The 23,415-nt window shown below is 45.4% G+C and overlaps 1 protein-coding gene across 4 annotated transcripts in view; it reads right to left on the bottom strand.

Annotated features, from left to right (window-relative positions):
* The window catches only part of GCR1 (G-protein-coupled receptor 1), a 162,840-nt gene that overhangs the window by 97,411 nt on the left and 42,014 nt on the right, over positions 1–23,415 (bottom strand). The gene's annotated exons all lie outside the window — the stretch shown is intronic.

Below are 23,415 nucleotides of genomic sequence, written 5' to 3'. Positions count from 1 at the left end.
GATGATTTGCCACCCCTTTCCAGTAGATTATTGCATGTCAATCAGGCTTATTTCCGACATCGCTATTTCCAGCAAATGATCAGACTTGCAATTCATCCCTTGCCTTTGCATGCCCAGGAGGACATGGATTATGCTTGGGACAGCTTTGTCTCTCGTATACAGAATGTCATTAGGGAGTATGGGAACTGGCATATGACTAAATGGAGGAATGAGGTTAAATGGGCAAAAAGGACAGCACAACAATTGACTGAATTTTCACATTTAAGGCCTCTCTCTGAATCAGAAAATGATTCCCTTTCACATGCTCGGACTAAATTGACTGCTAATGATCAGAGGAAATTGCACAAATGGCAGATCAGAGCAAGAATGAAGCCCCTCATGGATAAGGGCTGCTCATCAAAAGCATTTTTCCAGGGCCTGCATGCTACTCGAAAGAAAAACTCATGTCTAAGGGTAAGGAAGCTAGATGGCTCTTGGACGCACTCTTTCTCTGATCTCCAAGATGAATGCCAAAATTATTTTCTGCTCCTGGTTCCCCATCAAATCAAATGACTGATGCGAGGACTGAATTCCTCCAATATGTTTCTGAAATAGTGGAAATGGATGATGCTCTTACCTTGGAGAGACCTTTTACTGATACAGAACTTGATAATGCCTTGTTCCACCTCGGCAAATAGAAGTCCCCTGGCTGGGATGGCCTTACGGTGGAATTTTATATTTCTTTCTGGGATGACTTGAAAGATGTCCTTTTGCAAATGATCAATGTTGCTTGGCAAGAAAATCAGTTGCTGCACTCTTGGAAGCATGGCATAGTCAAACTTGTGCCCAAAAAACAGCTGTGTGACCATATGTCAGATTGGAGGCCTATTACTTTGATGCCTGTAGTTTACAAACTCATTGCCAAAATGATTGTGTATAGGCTTCACGGGATACTGAATGCGGGCCTTCATCCTCATCAGTATGGGTTTGTGCCGAGACGACAAATCCATGACAATATCTCCAATGCATTGACTGCAATTGAATATGCTAAGTACTCGCATCGAGATGTGCTCATATTGCAGGTAGATATTGCTAAGGCATTTGACACTGTTCAATGGGATTTTATATCTCAAATCATGACAAAGTTGGGCTTTGGTCCAAAGATAGCAAATGCAGTTTACTGGCTTTATTCTGGCTCTACTTCTCAGTGCATTCTTGGGGGTCATCTATCTCGGTCATGGACATTGGGTAGATCAGTTAGACAAGGCTGCCCTCTTAGTGCTCTCTTCTATGCCATTGCGACCCATCCCCTCCTAATGTATCTTGATCATCTTACAAATACAAGACAGATGACTGGTCTTAAAATTCCTGGGGCTGGATCTTTTTTGGCACAAGCATATGCTGATGATTCCTTCTTTATGCCACAGAATTCTCCCAGGGAAGTTCAGATGCTTATGGCAGCGGGATTGCATGTCAATTTTGACAAATCTAAATTGCTTCCCCTGAAACAATGTGACTGGCATTCTATTCTTTGGCCAGGTCAGGTGGTGCATTCCAAAGATGTAGTCAGACATTTGGGATATCCTGTAGGATGGCACATCACCAAGAAGCAGCAATTAAAATGGATCTTCCAAAAACTTCAACATAAACTGCAATACTGGAAAATATCGACATTTGGGATATCCTGTAGGATGGCACATCACCAAGAAGCAGCAATTAAAATGGATCTTCCGAAGACTTCAACATAAACTGCAATACTGGAAAATTTCTACTTGGCCAGTTCATGTCAGGCTCAGAATAGTACAATCCATTGTAATGTCCTATGTCCAGTTCTTTTTGCCTTTGCTGCATTGGTCTTCCAGAGATATTTCAGCCTTTATGTCTCAAGCTATGGAGATGTTATGGAAGACAAAAACTGCTGTGAAAGCATTAAGACTGATGAAGATGGAAATCGTGTGCTCTCCTAGGATGCATGGCGGACTAAATATCCTCAATATAAGATATCATGTACTTGCAAGGAAGGCGACTATGCTCCAAACTTTTTTCCGTCAACAACAGCCATGGACTTGTATGATAGCATCCATGTGTGTCAACATGAGGATTTCTGCTTATGGTCATTGGACTACAGATCATTGGGAGGTTGTCATTGGGAGATTCGTAGGGAAGATACCTGGCTGTCCTTTCTCTAATGCTCTGATACTTGACTGGAAACAAATACTTTCTAAGGTCAAATGGGCTCCTGACAATTGCTCGGGGACAAACTCAATGAGGAAAGAAAGTATTCATTGGAGTGCCATCTTTGACATTCCACTTGCTTTACAGGAACCTGTTCGGGCATACAATCTCATAAAATTGGGAATTAGATATATACATGATGTGGTAGATAATCAGGGCTATGTCTTATCCTTTCCTCGGGCCACTGCTTCCTATGCATTGGGAATGCACCATAGGTTGATATGGAAGAAAATTGCTGATTTGTTACATCCTTTTCTACCTGTTCCCCCTGTGGCTGACACAGACAGCTTATGGATTGGCCATTGCAACCCTCTGCTACATGCTCGCATCCTGTTCCTCTGCCTGCCCTGACCTCCATCAAAGCTTACAGGCTTCTTCAGCCTGCTCCATGGATTCAGCAATATGCTAATACTCTGTGGCATATCAGGAAGCCCCTCTCATGGTGGCGGAAGAATCTCCGGATATTATGGAAGTGTAAAATGCCTTTGAAACAGAGACTTTTTCTTTGGAGATGCATGACAGGCACATTGTCAGTGGGAGTCACACTTGCCAAACGTCGCATTGCACCATCCACATGTTTAAGATGTTAGGCTCCTTCAAAGACTGTCCCTCATTTGCTTTGGCACTGCCCGTGTTCCACGAACCTCCTAGGGAGAATTTCAGATCATCTTCGGCTCCGTTTCCCGAGTTACGGATTTGGGAAACATTTTTGGCTATTTGGCAGATTTATGAGGTCTTTGTCTCAATACTCACTATTTCTTTCTTGGGTGAGATATTGGGCTCTTTGGACAATCTGGAGTGAGCATAATTTGGCATATTTGGGTCAGTAGATTCACGAGTCATATGAATCTTTCCGAGCCTCATTGCGGCAATCCTTATATGATGCCTGCCATGAGGGTGATATAGATGCTTCTTGCATAGAGCTTTTCTTTTTATGTTTCTGATCTTTGGGATACTCTCCTTTTTGGAGACTTCCCATCTTGTAAATTTATGAGCATATAAATACAGCACTGGATATTACTATTTAAAAAAAAAAGTGTGTGCATTGGTGTGTAAGGTGTGTGTTTGTGGTAGCGTGTGTTGGCGAGTTTGGTGTGTGTGTGAGAGAGAGAGATTCCGTGCTAGCCCTCGTGCTCCCACGCTACACTTGCTTGTTTCTCCCTTAGTTTGACACCCTCGAGGTTCCTTTTGACGTCCGTTTTCTGTCCCGTACGCTTTGCCAAAAAATCCGAAGAAAAAAAAAATCGTACTGTCAAAAATCCGTACGATTTCGTCCGTACAGTCGCGGAAGTTTCGTACAGTTTTCTTGCCAAACGAAAAAAAAATCAAAAATCCGTACGATCAGAAAATCCGTACGATTTTGTCCGTACACTCAGAAAATTCCGTACAATTTGTCCATACAGTCCGTACAGTTTGCCTGTCAGGAAAAAAATAAAAATAAAAAAATTCGTACTGTCCAAAATCCGTACGATTTCGTCCGTACAGCCAGGAAAACACCGTACAGTTTTGTACATGCTGTGCTTTCCTCCTTGTAAAGCGTTGCTACTTCCAAGTTTTTTCCTTAACTCGAATGGCAGATTATTCCTATGAGAAAACCTTTCACAAAGACAAGTCGGTTTCCAACAAGAAACAAAAACAGGTGATGGATTCAGATGATTCCCTTCATGACTGTGCTGAGGCTCAGCTTGTTTATGAGGTTATGCATGAAGGGTTTGAAGACACCCGTAAAGGTTGGAAAGATCCACTTCCCACCACTTAGTCTAATTAGGGCATTTAGCCCTAATGTTTTGTTATGTTGTCTCTCTCTTGATCCTCCACTCTCAGTTTTACAACAATTCATTACAGCATCTCATTTTTTGTCTTCTCACCTCCATTTTTGAGCTTCCATCGCTTGCCATAGCCTACAATCATATCCATATGCATGTACATATACGTATACATAGACAAATAAAATATGAATATGAAGCATTTTAGTCTTCCAATGTTATCAGGTAGTATTTAATTGTTTAGATTAAAATGAAAAACTCATATGAATAATAAAATAATCATTAAAGATAGCTTCAAAAAAAAAAAACTTTTTTACACTATGAGTAGGCTAACCTTACGAGTAGTTATGAGACTGTTATAAACGAGGTGGCTTTGATGATCAAGAAATTCTCCCATGGCAACCATCTAATTGCACATCATGGCTAGATGATGATGTATATGACATGGTGGAAGTGGATGATATATTTGATCCAGTTAAGGAGTATGCAAAGCATGCCATTATAATTTTCTTCCCAGGACGGATGCCTGCTGCTGCAGATGTTGGGAATTGGTTGACTCGAACCCCGGGTGGTTCTTATGTCACAAAAGTTCATTATGCAGCAAGGGGCTTTTTTGAGATCATCATGGCTGATGAGGAACACCGTCAGGTTTTGCGGGAGCACTCTCCTCTCTTCTATGGCCAGCAGATGGTCCATGTTCTGCCTTGGTCTCCCACCCAGGCTTACTAGGCATTGATTTGGCATCGTTGCCATGTTTGGGTAGAAGTTGTGGATTTTCCTCAATGCTTGCCTTCTCTTCTACCTAAAATTGCAGCTTCGCTCGGTAAGGTGGTATGTCCACCACGACCCAATGGAAATTCGAATCGCTTCTGCATTTTGTGGGATACAGATCATCCCACTCCACCTTCATATTCGGTCACTGTGAATAATGTTTCCATGGGGAGTGCCTTTTACAAGCTCAAGTGGGGGCTGTTTGCAGGTGCTTGCTTTGAATGCAAGCAACATGGCTTCACAATGCCCTTCCCGAGCTCCACGGATGCCAGTGCAAGCTGAAATGGTTCAGCCTTTGAATAAGAATGCAAATCCCTCTTCTGTGGTCAAAAACAAAGGGGTCAAACAGTTTTTCTCTGTTCAAGACAAAGGCAAAGCCCCAGCTGTCTCACATGGTAATGCTTCTTTTCCTGTGCCTTTGTCCTCTTTACCTCAGGGTAAGGGGGGAAAATTTTTGACTGATGGATGGCAAATTCCTCGCAAAGTGATCTCCCCCAGGCGACCTTTGCTTTTGGGCATCTGGATACTCTTTCTCCTCGGGTCGTGTCTGCACGTCAGCTTCTTTTGCAGCATGTTCATCCAATCCTGTCTGATGCTCAGGCTTTCGAACTTGAACATCCCTTCACTAAAAGGGAATTGTCTAATGCACTCAGATCCTATGGCAGATGGAAATCTCCAGGATGGGATGGTCTCACTATTGAATTTTTTCTTGCATTCTGGGATCTTCTTAAATTCACCTTGCTGCAAATGGTAAATACAGCATGGCAAAATCAGCAGATGCCTTTGTCATGGAAAAAGGGTCTTCTCAAGCTGATTCCAAAAAAGCAGCTATGTGATTCACTGGGTGATTGGAGGCCAATCACGCTCATGCCAGTCATTTACAAGATTATTGCCAAAATGGTGGTTGATCGGATTAAAGGTTATTTGCATGATGGGTTGCATCCCTTCCAATATGGTTTTGATCCACGTCGCCATATCATAGATAACATTGCCAATGCTTATATTGGGATTGAATATGCCAAATACACGCAGCAGGATGTTCTACTCTTACAGGTAGATATTGCAAAAGCCTTTGACACAGTTCAATGGGATTTCATCTCGCAAACTATGCGAGCTTTGGGGTTTGGACAAAAAATGCAGCAGGTTATTTACTGGCTTTACAAACATAGCAATGCGGCTTGCATTATCTCTGGGGATATCTCTGATGAGTGGACTCTTCGTTGTTCGGTCCGCCAGGGATGCCCTCTCAGTGCTTTACTGTATGCCATTGCTACTCATCCTATGCTGCAATATATTGATCATCTTGTGGCTATAGGATCACTTCATGGCCTGGAATGGGATGCTAATCGCAGCATGGTTGCTCAAACTTATGCTGATGATTCTTTCTTTACCCCGAACAATACGCCCCATGATCTTGGTGCCTTGATGCAGGCCCTCTCTATTTATGGTTTGGCAGCTGGTCTTCATGTGAATTTTCAGAAGTCTAAGCTGCTCCCTTTGCATTCCAAAGACTGGCATAGTCTCTTATGGCTCGGGGATATCATTCCACCCACTCAGTTTGTTCGTCATCTTGGTTACCCTTTGGGGTGGGAACTCACTCGCGGACAACAAACTGATTGGGTTTTGGCTAAGCTTCGGAAAAAACTTGAGTATTGGAAACTGGCAACCTGGCCTTTGCATGTTTGTCTTCGAATAGTGCAGTCCATCCTTGTGGCATATATTCAATTTTACTTGCCATTGATCATGTTCACTAAGGAAGATCTTACGTCTTTCATGTCTGTCTTTATGGAACTCTTCTGGCAATCCAAACATGGCAGAAAAAGTCTCACGCTCCTTTCGATGCATCACATTTATTCTCCCAAGATGCATGGTGGATTGAACATCACGGATATTCATGTGCATATTCTTGCCCACAGGGGGAAAATGTTGCTGCAATTCCGGCAAGGTGATCAGCCTTGGGCTCTTATGATTAGGACTCTGGTCACTCATATCAGTATTTCTGCGTTTGGTCATTGGCAACTCGATCACTGGGATTTCTTTTTTGGCTGCACTGATGGCACTTTGTCTGGATGCCCTTTTGTCTCCCACTTGCTTCTTGACTGGAAGCATGTTCTTTCTCATCTGGAATGGAATGGACAAAAATCTTTGCTTGGGAATTCTTTGAGAGCTGAAAGCATTCACTGGTCGAACGTCTTTCAGCCTCCCTTGGCTTTACAGGAACCTCGACGTTCCTACTTTGTCTCGTTTAAAGGCATCACCTCAGTTGCTGATGTTAAAGATGATGCTAGTACTGTGCTCCCCTTTTCTCTAGCAGCCACTACATATGGATTGGGCTCTCATTATCGTCCTTTGTGGCGAGAAATTACTTCTATGCTTTCGCCCTTTGTTCCGATTCCTCCTTTGGAACTCCAGGACTGACTAGAAGATTGGACTTTGACTTCTCCAAGGTCCTCTTCTCATCCTTTGAGGCTATCTCAGATTATTATGCCTGCATTGTATAAAATCCTTTTGCCTCAACCTTGGGTTTAAGAGAGAGGTGATTCTGTTTGGCGAACGCATCGCCCAGCCAAGTGGTGGAGGAAAAGATTACAGCAACTTTGGGCCTATAAAGCACCGCTTCGGCAACTGGTTTTCTTTTGGAGAGTTCTTTTGGGAGTGTTTCCATCTGGACAGCTATTAGCTCATCGACACATTGCTCCTGCACTTTGCCATAGGTGTTCTGCTTCTTCGGAGACTGTTCCTCACTTGTTTTGGCATTGTCCGTGCTCTCGTGAGTTTTTTTATCTGCTTCGACAGCACCTGCGAGCAAGATTCCCATCTGTTCCGTTTGGGAAGTTCTTCTGGCTATTTGGGTTTTATCCATCCAAACCGTAGTTTCATCTTTTTTTCGTTTGGGTTCGCTACCGGGCACTATGGACTTTATGGACATATAGGAATTGTAAAGTCTTTGGTGATCCTACTTTCTCTCTGTTTGGCTTTTTTAGGCGTTCTCTGCAGCAATCTTTCTTTGATTGCTTGCAGACCCGCTGCATAGATCATGAGGTCTTTTTGGCATATACTGAAATTTTCAGTTGATGTAATTGTAGAACCTTTCCTTGAGGTTACTACTCATATAATATAATCAATCAATGATTTCACCCCAAAAAAAAAAATGTGTGTGTGTGTGTGTGTGTGTGTGTGTGTGTGTGTGGTGGCAATCCCGTCTCATGAAAATCTGGAAAACCAAATTGCCATTGAAACAGAGGCTTTTCTTTTGGAGATGTATAGTGGGAGCCTTTTCCATTGGGGTGAAATTGGCAGCTCGCCGCATTGCTTCTCCTTTCTGCCCCCGTTGCTCTCATCCCCGCGAGACAGTTCCTCACTTATTATGGTTTTGCCCGCACTCTCGCACATTGATCACTCATGTTTCTCATTTACTGCGGCTTCGGTTCCCTTCTATCAGATTTGGGAAACTTTTCTGGATGTTTGGATGCTGCTCATCTCAGATGTCTCCATTACTCCTTTTCTTTCATTGGACTCGCTTTTGGGTATTATGGACCATCTGGACACAGAGACTGCATTCTAGGATGGGTCAACAGTTTCCTCAGGCATATATTTTCTTCAGAATGTCCCTTAAGCAGTCTTTACATGACAGTCTTGCTGCAAGGGATTTGGATGCTACTTGCCTTGAAGTGTTCTCTACTTGTTTTTGAGTTCTTCTATCGGGCTCTCTTTCGGAGTTCTATGCTAGTGTGTGGGAGACTTCCCATATTGTAAATTCATGAGCTTATAAATACAATGGATTTTACCAAAAAAGTATGTATACATACATACATATATAAATATGTGTGTGTGTGTGTGTGTGTGTGTACATATGCCTGATGGTTCTTGGTCAACATCTCGTTCAGAGCTTGCTGATTTATGTGTGCAGCACTTCTCCACTCATTTTCGGCATCTAGATACTCTTTCTTCTCGGGTCGTGTCTGCACGTCAGCTTCTTTTGCAGCATATTCATCCAAATCTGTCTGATGCTCAAGGTTTGGAACTTGAACATCCCTTCACTGAAAGGGAATTGTCTGATGCACTGAGACCTGTGGCAGATGGAAATCTCCAGGATGGGATGGTCTCACTGTTGAATTTTTTCTTGCATTCCGGGATCTTCTTAAATTCACCTTGCTGCAAATGGTAAATACAGCATGGCAAAATCAGCAGATGCCTTTGTCATGGAAAAAGGGTCTTCTCAAGCTGATTCCAAAAAAGCAGCTATGTGATTCACTGGGTGAATGGAGGCCAATCACGCTCATGCCAGTCATTTACAAGATCATTGCCAAAATGGTGGTTGATAGATTAAAGATTATTTGCATGATGGGTTGCATCCCTTCCAATATGGCTTTGTTCCACGTCGCCATATCACAGATAACATTGCCAATGCTTATATTGGGATTGAATATGCCAGAAACACGCAACAGGATGTTCTACTCTTACAGGTAGATATTGCAAAAGCCTTTGACACAGTTCAATGGGATTTCATCTCGCAAACTATGCGAGCTTTGGGGTTTGGACAAAAAATGCAGCAGGTTATTTACTAGCTTTATAGAGATAGCAATGCAGCTTGCATTATTTCTGGGGATATCTCTGATGAGTAGACTCTTCGTTGTTCGGTCCACCAAGGATGCCCTCTCAGTGCTTTACTGTATGCCATTGCTATTCATCCTATGCTGCAATATATTGATCATCTTGTGGCTACAGGATCACTACATGGCTTGGAACTGGATGCTAATCGCAGCATGGTTGCTCAAGCTTATGCTGATGATTCTTTCTTTACCCCGAACAATACGCCCCATGATCTTGGTGCCTTGATGCAGGCCCTCTCTGTTTATGGTTTTGCAGCTGGTGTTCATGTTAATTTTCAAAAGTCTAAGCTGCTCCGTTTGCATTCCAAAGACTGGCATAGTCTCTTATGGCCCGGGGATATCATTCCACCCACTCAGTTTGTTCGTCATCTTGGTTACCCTTTGGGGTGGGAACTCACTCGCCGACAACAAACTGATTGGGTTTTGGCTAAGCTTTGGAAAAAGCTTGAGTATTGGAAACTGGCAACCTGGCCTTTGCACGTTCGTCTTCGAATATAGTGCAGTCCATCCTTGTGGCATATATTCAATTTTACTTACCATTGATCATGTTCACAAGGCAGATCTTTCATCTTTCATGGCTGTCTTTATGGAACTCTTTTGGCGATCCAAACATGGCAGAAAAAGTCTCAGGCTGCTTTCGATGCATCACATTTGTTCTCCAAGATGCATGGTGGATTGAACATCACGGATATTCATGTGCATATTCTTGCCCACAAGGGGGAAATGTTGCTGCAATTTCTGCAAGGTGATCAGCCTTGGGCTCTTATGATTAGGACTCTGGTCACTCATATCAGTATTTTTGCGTTTGGTCATTGGCAACTCGATCACTAGGATTTCTTTTTTGGCTGCACTGATGGCACTTTGCCTGGATGCCCTTTTGTCTCCCGCTTGCTTCTTGACTGGAAGCATGTTCTTTCTCATCTGGAATGGAATGGACGGGACGGCAATCTTTGCTTGGGAATTCTTTGAGAGCTGAAAGCATTCACTGGTCGAAAGTCTTTCAGCCTCCCTTGGCTTTACAGGAATCTCGACGTTCCTACTTTATCTCGTTTAAAGGCATCACCTCGGTTGTTGATGTTATAGATGATGCTAGTACTGTGCTCCCCTTTTCTCTAGCAACCACTACATATGGATTGGGCTCTCATTATCGTCCTTTGTGGCGACAAATTACTTCTATGCTTTTGCCCTTTGTTCCGATTCCTCCTTTAGAACTCCAGGACCCCACTGAAAGATTGGACTTTGACTCTTTCAGGGTCCTCTTCTCGTCCTTTGAGGCTATCTCAGATTACTGTACCTGCATTGTATAAAATCCTTTTGCCTCAACCTTGGGTTTCAGAGAGAGGTGATTCTGTTTGGCGAATGCATCGCCCAGCCAAGTGGTGGAGGAAAAGATTACAGCAACTTTGGGCCTATAAAGTACCGCTTCAGCAACAGGTTTTCTTTTGGCGAGTTCTTTTGGGAGTGTTTCCATCTGGATAGCTATTAGCTCGTCGACACATTGCTCCTGCACTTTGCCATAGATGTTCTGCTTCTTCGGAGACTGTGCCTCACTTGTTTTGGCATTGTCCGTGCTCTCGTGAGTTTTTTGATCTGCTTCGACAGCACCTGCGAGCGAGATTCCCATTTGTTCCGTTTGGAAAGTTCTTCTAGCTATTTGGGTTTCATCTATCCAAACCGGAGTTTCATCTTTTCTTCGTTTGGGTTCGCTACTGGGCACTATGGACTTTATGGACATATAGGAATTGTAAAGTCTTTGGGGATCCTACTTTCTCTCTATTTGGCTTTTTTAGGCGTTCTCTACAGCAATCTTTCTTTGATTGCTTACAGACCCACTGCATAGATCATGAGGTCTTTTTGGCATATACTGAAATTTTCAGTTGATGTAATTGTAGCACCTTTTTTTGAGGTTGCTACTCATATAATATAATCAATCAAAGATTTCACCAAAAAAAGTGTGTGTGTGTGTATATGTATATACATACATATATATATATATGTGTGTGTGTGTGTGTGTATATGTATACACACACACGCACACACACACAAATATATATATATACATATGTATATATTTATATTTTGTGTGTGTGTGTGTGAGGAGAGATGTGTGATTTGGAGTGGGGATTTTAATTTTTCGGTGTAAGAGAGAGATCTCGTGCTAGCCCTCGTGCTCCCACGCTGCAGCTACTTGTTTCTCCCTCAGTTTGACACCCTTGAGGTTCTGTTTGACGCCTGTTTTGTGTCCGTACGCTCTGTCGAAAAATCCGAAAATTAAAAATAAAAATTCATACGGTCAAAAATTCGTACGATTTTGTCCGTACAGTCAGAAAAATCCGTACAGTTTTGTCCATACAGGCCATACAGTTTTGTCCATAGAGTGCAAAAAAATCAGTGTAGTTTTGTCCGTACAATTTCGTATGTACAATTAAAAAGTCCGTACTATTTGAAAATATGTACTATCAAATTTTCGTACAGATTCATCCGTATTCTTGTCCGTAGAGATTTTGCCGTGTTTTTCTCCTTGTAAAGCTTTGCTGCTTCCAAGCCTAGTGTTGGCTTGACCTGGGCTGCTGAGACTGCAAATCGGGCCTTGTTTCCTGACGAAGAAGTTGCTGCACTTTTGTCCTCTCCTCAGGCTAATGCTTCATCCCAGGGGAGAGGCCCGGACATTGAGGTGGAAATGCAGACGTAGACAGCCCGTTAGTTGCTGTACATACCTGTCCCATAACTGTAAATATGCTTGATCATCTGAAGTGTGTTACTCTCAATGTGCAGGGAATGTGTGATGGTCACAAATGGAAACTGGTCTGGATGTATATCAGGCAATTGCAGCCTGATATAGTTGCTTTGCAACAGCATAATTAGCATATGTATGCTGGTCAGAGAGGCCTTTTTGTTGGTTATGATATCTTCTATGCTGGAGAGCACTCCTTTTCTGGTGTGTCTTTTTTGGTAAAGCACGACCTTCAACCTGTTGTAGCTCTCAATGATCGCCATGGTAGATGGATTATTGTTCAATGCCTTGTTCAAAGGGAAATTTTTGAATTTGCATCGGTTTATGCCCCCCAATCTTCTCATGATAGAGCTTTGATTTGGGCTGCCATGCATAGCTATCCATGGCAACAACATTGTGGAGACTTTAATAATGCCCCTCGATTGGGTGACAACACCTCAAGCCACACTCATATGTTGGCTTCTAAAACACAGGCATGGTCTGATTTTTTGCTTCAGTTGCGCCTGGTTAATCTCCGAAAGGAATTACAGCCCATGCTTCCTGGCTATACCTTTCAGCATAATGCTCAATCTTCTTATCGGGCACGCTTGGACAGATGGTATCAGGTTGATCCACAGCATTGTGATACCTTTACTTGTCAAATTTGGGTTGATCACGCCTTCACACATTCGGATCATGCTCCTCTTTGGTTGAGGCTTTCCTAACATGAATTTCCCACTGATAGATTGCCTTGCCGAAGGCTTTTGCTGCTTAATAATAGCTATCTGGAGCATGTTGACTTCTCTGATGCTATTCAGCCTCTCTCTCGTTAGATGCACATTGGTTTGGATTATGCCTAGCAGGCTTTTGTTGCTCGGATGAAAGAAGCAGTTATTCGGGATTATGGCAAATCCTATATGCAAGCCACAAGGGAGACTGTAGCACATGCCAAATTTACTTGACGGAGTTTGACTGAGCTTGCTCATCTTCGCCCTTTTTTATGTCACGCTTAATTCTGTCTTCATTCCAATGATCGCAGAAAGCTTGCTAAATGGGAAACCCGATCCAAACAATGGGCTTTTTGGTTAAAGGCTGCACTTCCAAGCAATTTTTTAAGAGTTTACACCACAAAAGACAGGCTGCTAATATCTGTCGGATCCGGATGCCTGATGGTTCTTGGTCAACATCTCGTTCAGAGCTTGCTGATTTATGTCTGCAGCACTTCTCTACTCACATTGGGGATGTGCATACTCTTTCTCCTCGGGTCGTGTCTACACATCAGCTTCTTTTGCAGCATGTTCATCCAATCCTGTCTGATGCTCAGGCTTTGGAACTTGAACATCCCTTCATTGAAAGGCAATTGTCTAATGCACTGAGATCCTGTGGCAGATGGAAATCTCTAGGATGGGATGGTCTCACTGTTGAATTCTTTCTTGCATTCTGGGATCTTCTTAAATTCACCTTGCTGCAAATGGTAAATACAGCATGGCCAAATCAGCAGATGCCTATGTCATGGAAAAAGGGTCTTCTCAAGCTGATTCCAAAGAAGAACTATGTGATTCACTTGGTGATTGGAGACCAATCACGCTCATGCCAGTCATTTACAAGATCATTGCCAAAATAGTGGTTGATCGGATTAAAAGTTATTTGCATGATGGGTTGCATCCCTCCCAATATGGCTTTGTTCCACGTCGCCATATCATAGATAACATTGCCAATGCTTATATTGGGATTGAATATGCCAAATACACGCAGCAGAATGTTCTACTCTTGCAGGTAGATATAGATATTACAAAAGCCTTTGACAAAGTTCAATGGGATTTCATCTCGCAAACTATCTGAGCTTTGGCGTTTGGACCAAAAAAGCAGCAGGTTATTTACTGGCTTTATAGAGATAGCAATGCGGCTTGCATTCTTTCTGGGGATATCTCTGATGAGTGCACTCTTCATTGTTCAGTCCGCCAGGGATGCCCTCTCAGTGCTTTACTGTATTCCATTGCTACTCATCCTATCCTCAATATATTGATCATCTTGTGGCTACAGGATCACTTCATGGCTTCGAATCGGATGCTAATCGCAGCATGGTTGCTCAAGCTTATGCTGATGATTCTTTCTTTACCCCGAAGAATACGTCCCATGATCTTGGTGCCTTGATGCAGGCCCTCTCTGTTTATGGTTTGGCAACTGGTCTTCATGTTAATTTTCAGAAGTCTAAGCTGCTCCCTTTGCATTCCAAAGACTAGCATAGTCTATTATGGCCCGGGGATAACATTCCACCCACTCAGTTTGTTCGTCATCTTGGTTACCCTTTGGGGTGGGAACTCACTCGCCGACAACAAACTGATTGGGTTTTGGCTAAGCTTCCGAAAAAGCTTAAGTATGGGAAACTGGCAACCTGGTCTTTGCACATTCGTCTTCAAATAGTGCAGTCCATCCTTGTGGCATATATTCAATTTTACTTGCCATTGATCATGTTCACTAAGGCATATCTTACATCTTTCATGTCTGTCTTTATTGAAATCTTCTGGCGATCCAAACATGGCAGAAAAAGTCTCAGGCTGCTTTTGACGCATCACATTTGTTCTCCCAAGATGCATGGTGGATTGAACATCATGGATACTCATGTGCATATTCTTGCCCATAGGGGGGAAATGTTGCTGTAATTTCTGCAAGGTGATCAGCCTTGGGCTCTTATGATTAGGACTCTGGCCACTCATATCAGTATTTCTGCGTTTGGTCATTGGCAACTCGATCAATGGGATTTCTTCTCTGGCTGCACTGATGGCTCTTTGCCTGGCTGCCCTTTTGTCTCCCGCTTGCTTCTTGACTGGAAGCATGTTCTTTCTCATTTGGAATGGAATGGACGGCAATCTTTGCTTGGGAATTCTTTGAGAACTGAAAGCATTCACTGGTCGAAAGTCTTCTGGCCTCCCTTGGCTTTACAGGAACCTCGACGTTCCTACTTTGTCTCGTTTAAAGGCATCACCTCGGTTGCTGATGTTATAGATGATGCTGGTACTGTGCTCCCCTTTTCTCTAGCAGCCACTACATATGGATTGGGCTCTCATTATCGTCCTTTGTGGCGACAAATTACTTCTATGCTTTCGCCTTTTGTTTCGATTCCTCCTTTGGAACTCCAGGACCAGCTGGAAGATTGGACTTTGACTTCCCCAGGGTCCTCTTCTCATCCTTTGAGGCCATTTCAGATTACTGTACCTGCATTATCTAAAATCCTTTTGCCTCAACCTTGGGTTTCAGAGAGAAGTGATTCTGTTTGGCAAATGCATCGCCCAGCCAAGTGGTGGAGGAAAAGATTACAGCAACTTTGGGCCTATAAAGTACCGCTTCGGCAACAAGTTTTCTTTTGGCGAGTTCTTTTGGGAGTGTTTCCATCTAGACAGCTATTAGCTCATCGACACATTACTCTTGCACTTTGCCACATATGTTCTGCCTCTTCGGAGACTGTGCCTCACTTGTTTTGGCATTGTCCGTGGACTCGTGAGTTTTCTTATCTGCTATGACAGCGCCTGCGAGCGAGATTCCCATCTATTCCGTTTGGGAAGTTCTTCTGGCTATTTGGGTTTCATCCATCTAGACCAGAGTTTCATATTTTCTTCGTTTGGGTTCGCTACTGGGCACTATGGACTTTATGGACATATAGGAATTGTAAAGTCTTTGGTGATCCTACTTTCTCTCTGTTTGGCTTTTTTAGGCGTTCTCTGCAGCAATCTTTCTTTGATTGCTTGCAGACCCGCTGCATAGATCATGAGGTCTTTTTGGCATATACTGAAATTTTCAATTGATGTAATTGTAGCACCTTGTTTTGAGGTTGCTACTCATATAATATAATCAATCAAAGATTTCACCCCAAAAAAAAAGTGTATACATAGGAAGGGGAGCAGAAAGGGTTAGGTGAGAGGTGGTCGTTGCCATGATAGGCAAGTGTAGAGAGCACAAGCTCAAGCAGCTCCTAAAAGAAATCGGCATGGGAACAAAAAAAGAGAAGGGAGAGGCCTAGTGTCACTAATGAAAGACAAATGGCCACATAGCAAACTAGTCTCTAGCCGTCCAGTTCTACACAATCTGCAATTGTCCAAGACACAACATTAAAAAATCTTGGTACAATAGGATCAAGATGGAGCCTAAGGTTAGCTAGGTGGCACAAGGGCACAAGAAGGCCTATCAAGGCACAAGAAGGGCAAAAAACAATGCATGCTACTTCTATGGAAAAGGACACTTAAAGAGCGAATGAAGGCCATGGAAGAAACAACTCACCATTGCTAGAAAATGCATGCAAGGATAACAACAAGGCATCCCAAGCTGGAGTAGTGATGATCACTGAAGTGGATACAAAGGTAGTCACAAGATCACAATTTTTTGCCAAGGTGTGTAGCTGAAGCTAAAACAACCCCATTTCAAATGGAGGGAAAAAAAGAAGTTAGCAAAAATAAGTAGCCAATAGATGAAGTAGAAGGGACCATGTTAAAATGGAAATGATGTCGGGTCAACAACCAAAGGAGCAATCAACAAATGAATGACAAGTCAGGGGCCTGGAGCTTGCTGCCCATTGTGCAAAATTCTCCCAAAGTCCAATGATGGACCAACAACCCTTAGCCACCGCAATCCTGTCAACAACCCAAGTGACTGAAATAGTGAAATCGGGGGTCAAACAGACCCCAAAACGGCCCCGAACTAGCATCAAACCTGACCATCACTTGGGCAAACTTCCTACATGGTGAAGCACGAGGCAATTGCCCTAGTGCGGATCCATCACCTCCTATCCTACCTTGATCTGTCTCACGTTGGGCAAGCACACCCACAAAGAATCCCTCACTCCTATACACGAGGAGATGTCAAACTCGTAACACCCCCTCTCAGCTCCTAGATGTCAAACAACCCAGATGAGCTGGAATCTTCTCCAAGCAACTGCTATGGTAGAGGCTTATCATAGGTTGCACTTAGGGTGCCCTAATCGCGGGTCAAAAAGACCCCAAAACGGCCACTCCAACTAGATGCAGCCTTTCAGACCATCACATATCTACACCGGGTTAGATCATATGGGGACTGCACATCAGGGAGACAGAGGTTGCCATGGTTGGCTCTCGATTCCTCCATGAGGTTGGCAGCAGAGGGAGACGAGCGATGCTGGTATGCACGGACTCATAGATGGTTTGTGAGACTAGGGTTCCACATCGATAGGATACCTCCTTTTCAGTAAAATTTAGATGCCCCTCCGGTACTCCCACCCACCATCCCGATAGGGCCACATACCAACCAGGTCATTCGAGAGGATCTCCTGCAGCTACACACCTTTAGGACCTCGTTGGAGCCAAGGGAGCTTCCAATTAAGTTGAGTTTCTACAGAGATTACTGTTTTCGCATTTCGGAGGAGCGATTCATCACACCACCGGGGTACACTGAGCTTCATATGCCTCACTCACTACGGATCTCCATCGGACAGTTTGGGTATCATCACACCGCCTCCGCATAGAGAGCGGCAGAGCAGAGGGGAATCCTAGGGAGCATCGCTTATGCATATTGTGCGACTATCAAGAGGTTGAGTCGGAGGAGCATTTTATTTTCAGGTGCCCACTGTACTACGAGATCCGAGGTCGCTACCACTACCTCTTCAGAGATGGCTCCGGACTCCTTTCCAGATTCCTCGCCTACCAAGATCAGAGATGCCTCGCGGCCTTCATTCACGAGGGAATTCGACATAGAGAGTACTTACTCAGGCGACGGGGCTTGGCCACATCATCAGACACCTCTCAAAGCAAGATCACAGAGTTCTTCCCATCGAGTGACATTGATTGTCCAGTCTCTAGCCGCCGACATGACAGAGACCCCGACCCGACGATCGCAGCACGACACACGAGACATCGAGGGGACACACAGATCACTTTGGGGGACCTCCCGTCATTGTTTAGACCCGGGATACGTCCCATGGGAGTCACGGTGGCTCTGGTCTTGCGTCGAGCCTCGTCCAGGAGACCGAGACGCATGGCACCCCTTGACGGGCACCAGCGTCCCATCACCGGCTATGCACCAGCCAGGGGGACATAACATACGGAGGATTCCGCTCCGCTCCAGTCCTTTTCTTTTCATTGTTACATCCAGATGTATTTGATTATGTATGATCAGACTTAGGATTCATCACGGGTGATGATGCTCGTTTCAGTAGCTCCACCCTTACTGTGATTTGTATCAGGTTTTCTTTCAGTCTCATAGACCCATCGGTCTTCCAAAGACTCTAATAAAATTTCTCTCTCTCTCTCTCTCTCTCTCTCTCTCTCTCTCTCTCTCTCTCTCTCTCTCTCTCTCTGCGCGCGCAGGAGACACACTCCACGTGCGACACAGAGAGAGCCCAGAGTATGCGCGATCGAGGTCCGGTCTATCTCATCCCTTCTTAGAGGCGACCGCCAGAGACGAGGCATCACCCTTGACGTAGCCTACCGGATCCAAAGATCGAGGAGACCACGCCCTCCCCAATGTCGCCAGACAACTCGAAAGACACAGATACGAGAGCTTCTCACATCTCATCAGAGTGCCACCAAGTTACCTAGATATATGGAACCTGAGCATGTACTAGGAGTGCTAGCCCTGAGCACCTAACACACTTCTGTTACTTTGCTACTCTAGTATTTTGTTCACTAGCTAAGCATGTTAGCGTTTTAGCTTTTGCTTTCACCTTTTCAGCTTTCAGTTCTCAGCAAGGGTCTTAGTGAACCCTTTGCTTCAGCCCTCAGTGGCTTGTATGAGGTACTTCTTGGATTCGCACTTTGTCGCATAGGCCCGCGAGGCCTCTTGGAGACGTCAATATCTCTTTCTTTCTCTCTCTCACCATGTTTCCTTCATGGTATCAGAGCAGGTTGGCCCTGCCCTAATCCGTCATGCCATGTCATCCCTCTTCAACCCTAACCCTAACCCTGCTCAAACGCCTCCTATGCTGTCTTCTCTCAGCCGGTTCATTTCGCCTCTAGCCACCTCCTTATTTCAGCCATTTGCCTCTGCTTAGAGCCTCTCCACAGCCTGCCGCCTCCATTAGAGATTTCTTGGAGCTTTAGGTGCTCTTGGTGTCCTCCTTGCTTGCTGGTCGGCTCCTTTTCCAAGGCGTCTTCACGTGTGTGACCACCCAGGGCTTCTCCAGAGAAACAATGGCGAAAAGGGGAACTGGAAAAGATAACATCCAGAAACACGAGAAAGTGATGAAGCAGACAAGGATTGATGATGTGAACAAACGCTCACATCGCAGTGGGCTCCAGGTGGACAGCACAACGACACACAAGGGATCTACCTCGCCTCTAGCAATACCGCATCTACTTCTACATCAACGAGCTTGAACCCCACCAGTACACCTGCCCCCACTATCAGCAGCCACCCACTATGGGATACAATATCCCTCGCCTTCGCTTTCACCCTCGCCTCTCCCCCTCAATCAGCCACCTTTCTTGTTCCAACTCCTTGGGGTGTCTTCACCATTGCCACAAACATCCCCCCAGACATCTCTCCACCTCACTCAGCTCACTCAATCACCATCTGTGTTTTAGCCACATCCCCATACATTCATATCAGCCCCTTACCAGTTCCAACTCTCACATGGACCTGAGTATCCAAGGGTCAAGCCGCCTGCCGCATGGGAGTCTCTACTCACAGAGGTACATAGCATTCGAGCGCTTGCACAACAGCAAGCCCGAGTCATACATGAACAAGCCACCCTCATCCAAGAGCTCAGGCGAGACATCACACAGATCAGGGAGGAGGTGACCACCCGGAGGACAGCCCTTGGAGGTACCGCATCGACGGTTGTAGAGGCTCAGATCGCCACTATGCAGTCTGCCATCGCAGAGACGACCAAGTGGGCAAATGTGGCAAAACGGGGCCTGCAAAGGCAACCGTTTCAGCCACCCTCTTGGAGCAGCAGCAGAGGGCCAGTAAGGCTCTCAACATCAGAGTTTGTGGTATTCCACGTATAGATACCATTCCTATGGGCGATGCGATTACCTTTGTGACCACCACCCTGGGGGTCCCAAAGCATGGGATCGAGGGGGCCTGGTGACTAGGGAGAGATCCCAACCAAGAGTAACCCCTTGTCATATGCTTTCGAGACACCCAGGCACGACTAACAACGCTCGGACGTAGACAAGCCCTGTGTGATCACCTTGTGATATCCATTGATGAGGACCTAACACCCCTGCAGGTCGAGGAGAGGCATGTTCTCTTACAGCAGCACGATGTGGCTCTTAAGGGGGGAAAGTGGGCTATGGTCCGAGACAGCCGACTCCAGCAGTATGCTACTTCCCACCTGAGACATCTCATTTCGCCAGGGATACACGTGAGGAGGGCGATACGTCCCCATATGTAGCTCTCTTTCCAGACATTCTGGATCTCTCGAGCCGCGGAGAAGTAATCCTTGTTGGGGACTTCAACGCAAGGACAAGCACACGTCAGGTACCGCTTCTGGACTTCCAGGACGACGACTCCATACTGCTACTAGACATTGACCTTGATGAGGCAGGGATGACACGGGCATCTGCAGACAAACAGGGGCCACTCACATCATACCGGCATTCACTTCTGGACAAGGGTAGGGTACACGACCTCATCATCTATAATGGTCTTGAGCTATGGCCCTCCTCAGGTAGCTTCACTTGTTTCCCACATGGGGGGGGCTCTAGCATAGTTGACTATATCATGGGATCTCCTACCTTCACATCACATCACTGACTTCTATGTCTCACCACTCCCACCTGGGGCAGACCACACTAACCTCTTTTTCAACACTCTTTTTCAACATCTCCACACCCCGTCTCACAGCACCACACACACCGCCGATCGCATACACCACTTTTCATGACATACACTTTGATCACGACTTATCACCCGCCCACTGCACACGGCTATACACACTACTCACATACATTGATCACATACCCCTTCTAGAGCATCGTGCCGCCCCAGTTAGCCGCTCACTCCATGAGGCTGCCATGCATGCCTTCCCATACACCACACGTTCCACTAGACCTCCACCTCTTGGTTCTGTGTCTTGCAATAGTTCGTATGATGAGGAGTGTAAGGCTTTTCGCCAACAACTCTGACTCGAGGCCAAATATAGCCTTTCGAGTGAGCCTGACACGATAGGCGAGTATCGTCGCCTAGTACACCAGAAGAAGCAAGCATTTGTCCGCTGAAATGAGGATGAGCTACTGAATACTTTGTTTAGCAACAACTTTAACGACTTTTGGCGCAAGTTCCTTGAGCGGAAATCACCTCTACTCGTCACTGACACTACCTACGCACGTAGCTTGTATGACGTCCCCGACCAGCCAGCCTCGGACTTATCACACTCACCTCACCCTACCATTTGCACCCTATTCACTAGAGGCAGTGTCAAGGACGCAGCATTGAAGCTCCATAACGGCCGAGCGAGAGATCATGAGGAGCTATGCACTGAGTTTATTGCATATGGGATTGACGTCCTAGGCCCAATCCTCGCGAGGCTTTTCAATGACGTGGTTTGCCTTGACTTCCCACACACACGGACCCTCAACACCATCACGCCCATTCACAAGGCAAGAGATCCCATGAGCCCAAAAAACTACAAGACCATTATGATTGGGCATGTCATGTCCAAGATTTATGCATCAGTACTTACACAGAGGTTAGCAGATTCGCAGAGATGCAGGGGTTTAGGGCCGAGGGACAGGCCAGATTTCGACGTGATCATAGGACCATGGATCACATACTTGCACTCAGGGGGATCATAGAGGAGGCCAGGTCGCGAAAACATAGAGTATAGTGTTGCTTTGTGGATTTCCGCAAAGCCTTTGACACGGTCCCATGAGCCCGCCTCATCAGACGCCTACAGACATTGGCATATGACCAGGAGAGATCATATGGTCTGTTATGGCACTCTATGAGAGTCTCACGCAGAGTTCAAACAGGTGCTGGATGGACAGATGAGATTATGAGCACCATTGGGGTCAAAGAAGGTTGCCCATTGTCACCAACCTTGTTTGGCCTCTACATAGACGAGCTCGAGATCTTTATGGGATCACTGGGAGGGGTTGGTTGCTCTCTCGCCGAGCACACTGATTCAGATACTCTTATACGCGGATGACGTAGTTCCGATGTCCTCATCTGCTGAGGGCCTCCAGTCACATCTGCATGCACTACAAGTTTTTGTGAGTCACAAGATCTGAAGGTCAACCTTGGTAAGACCAAGGTAATGATCTTCAACACATCTCGAGCCCGCAGTGAGCAGTTCACATTTGATGGATCATCGGTTGAGATCGTCTCCTCATATACCTACCTGGCCATCATCTTCTCTGGCCCGATTTTCACAATGAGACCAACGATGCAGACTCGTTTGAGCCGGGGATATGTCTCACTTGCTCGCTTGGAGAGACAGTGCTTCTACTCACACTTTCAAGGCCCTCGAACCAAGGCTCTTCTTTTTTACTCCTTGGTTCGACCAGCAGGCATGTACGGCAGCTCTTGTTGGGGGCCGGATCTCTCAGACACAGAGTGGGCTCGGGTGGAGCGATTACAGATCCTCTTGCTCTCGCAGATGATCCAAAGCAAGCCATCAGTGCCACGGCACATCATTCAAGCCGAGTTTGGCGCGTCCCCATTGCAGCTAGATGCAACGTTCCAGACCATTACCTATCTACACCGCGTCAGACAGTACGAGTCCAGTATGACGAAGCGACGCAGGTTGCCATGGTTGGCTCTATCTTCATCCATGGGCCTCGCAGACGGGGGGGGTGAGAGAGGTTGGCATGCCCAGACACGTAGGTGGTTTGAGAAATTGGGGCTTCACATAGACAGGCTACCTCCCTTTCAATATAGCTTAGACGCTCCATCTATCCCACTGGGATATCACGAGTTCTACCATGTCATTCAAGAAGATCTACTACAGTTACACACATTCAGGACCTAGTTGGAGCCGAGGGAGCTTCCAATGAAGCTCAGTTTCTACAGAGACCACTGTCTACACATCTCTAACAAGGGTTTCGTTGTTCCACCAGAGTACACTCGGATCCACCTGCCACACTTACTGAGGATCTCTATCGGGCAGTTTCGAGTTTCATCACACCAACTCCGTATTGAGAGTGGGTGAGCTGAGGAGATACCAAGGGAGAGACGCATATGCACGTCATGTGATCGACAAGAGGTGGAGTCAGAGGAGCACTTCGCGTTCAGATGCCCCGTGTACTACGAGATCCGTGGTCGATACCATTGCCTCTTTAGGGACGGTCTTGGGCCATTATCCAAACTTCTCTCATACCCAGAACAAGGCTGCCTTGCCGCCTTCATCCATGAGGCGGTCTGCTATAGG

Source organism: Dipteris shenzhenensis, chromosome 24, assembly GCF_047967505.1.
Source record: "Dipteris shenzhenensis isolate YYH24624 ecotype China chromosome 24, Dip_SZ_1.0, whole genome shotgun sequence".
NCBI classification, from domain to species: Eukaryota; Viridiplantae; Streptophyta; class Polypodiopsida; order Gleicheniales; family Dipteridaceae; genus Dipteris; species Dipteris shenzhenensis.
Note: the sequence above shows the minus strand (reverse complement) of the source record. Positions and strands in the feature narration are given on the sequence as shown.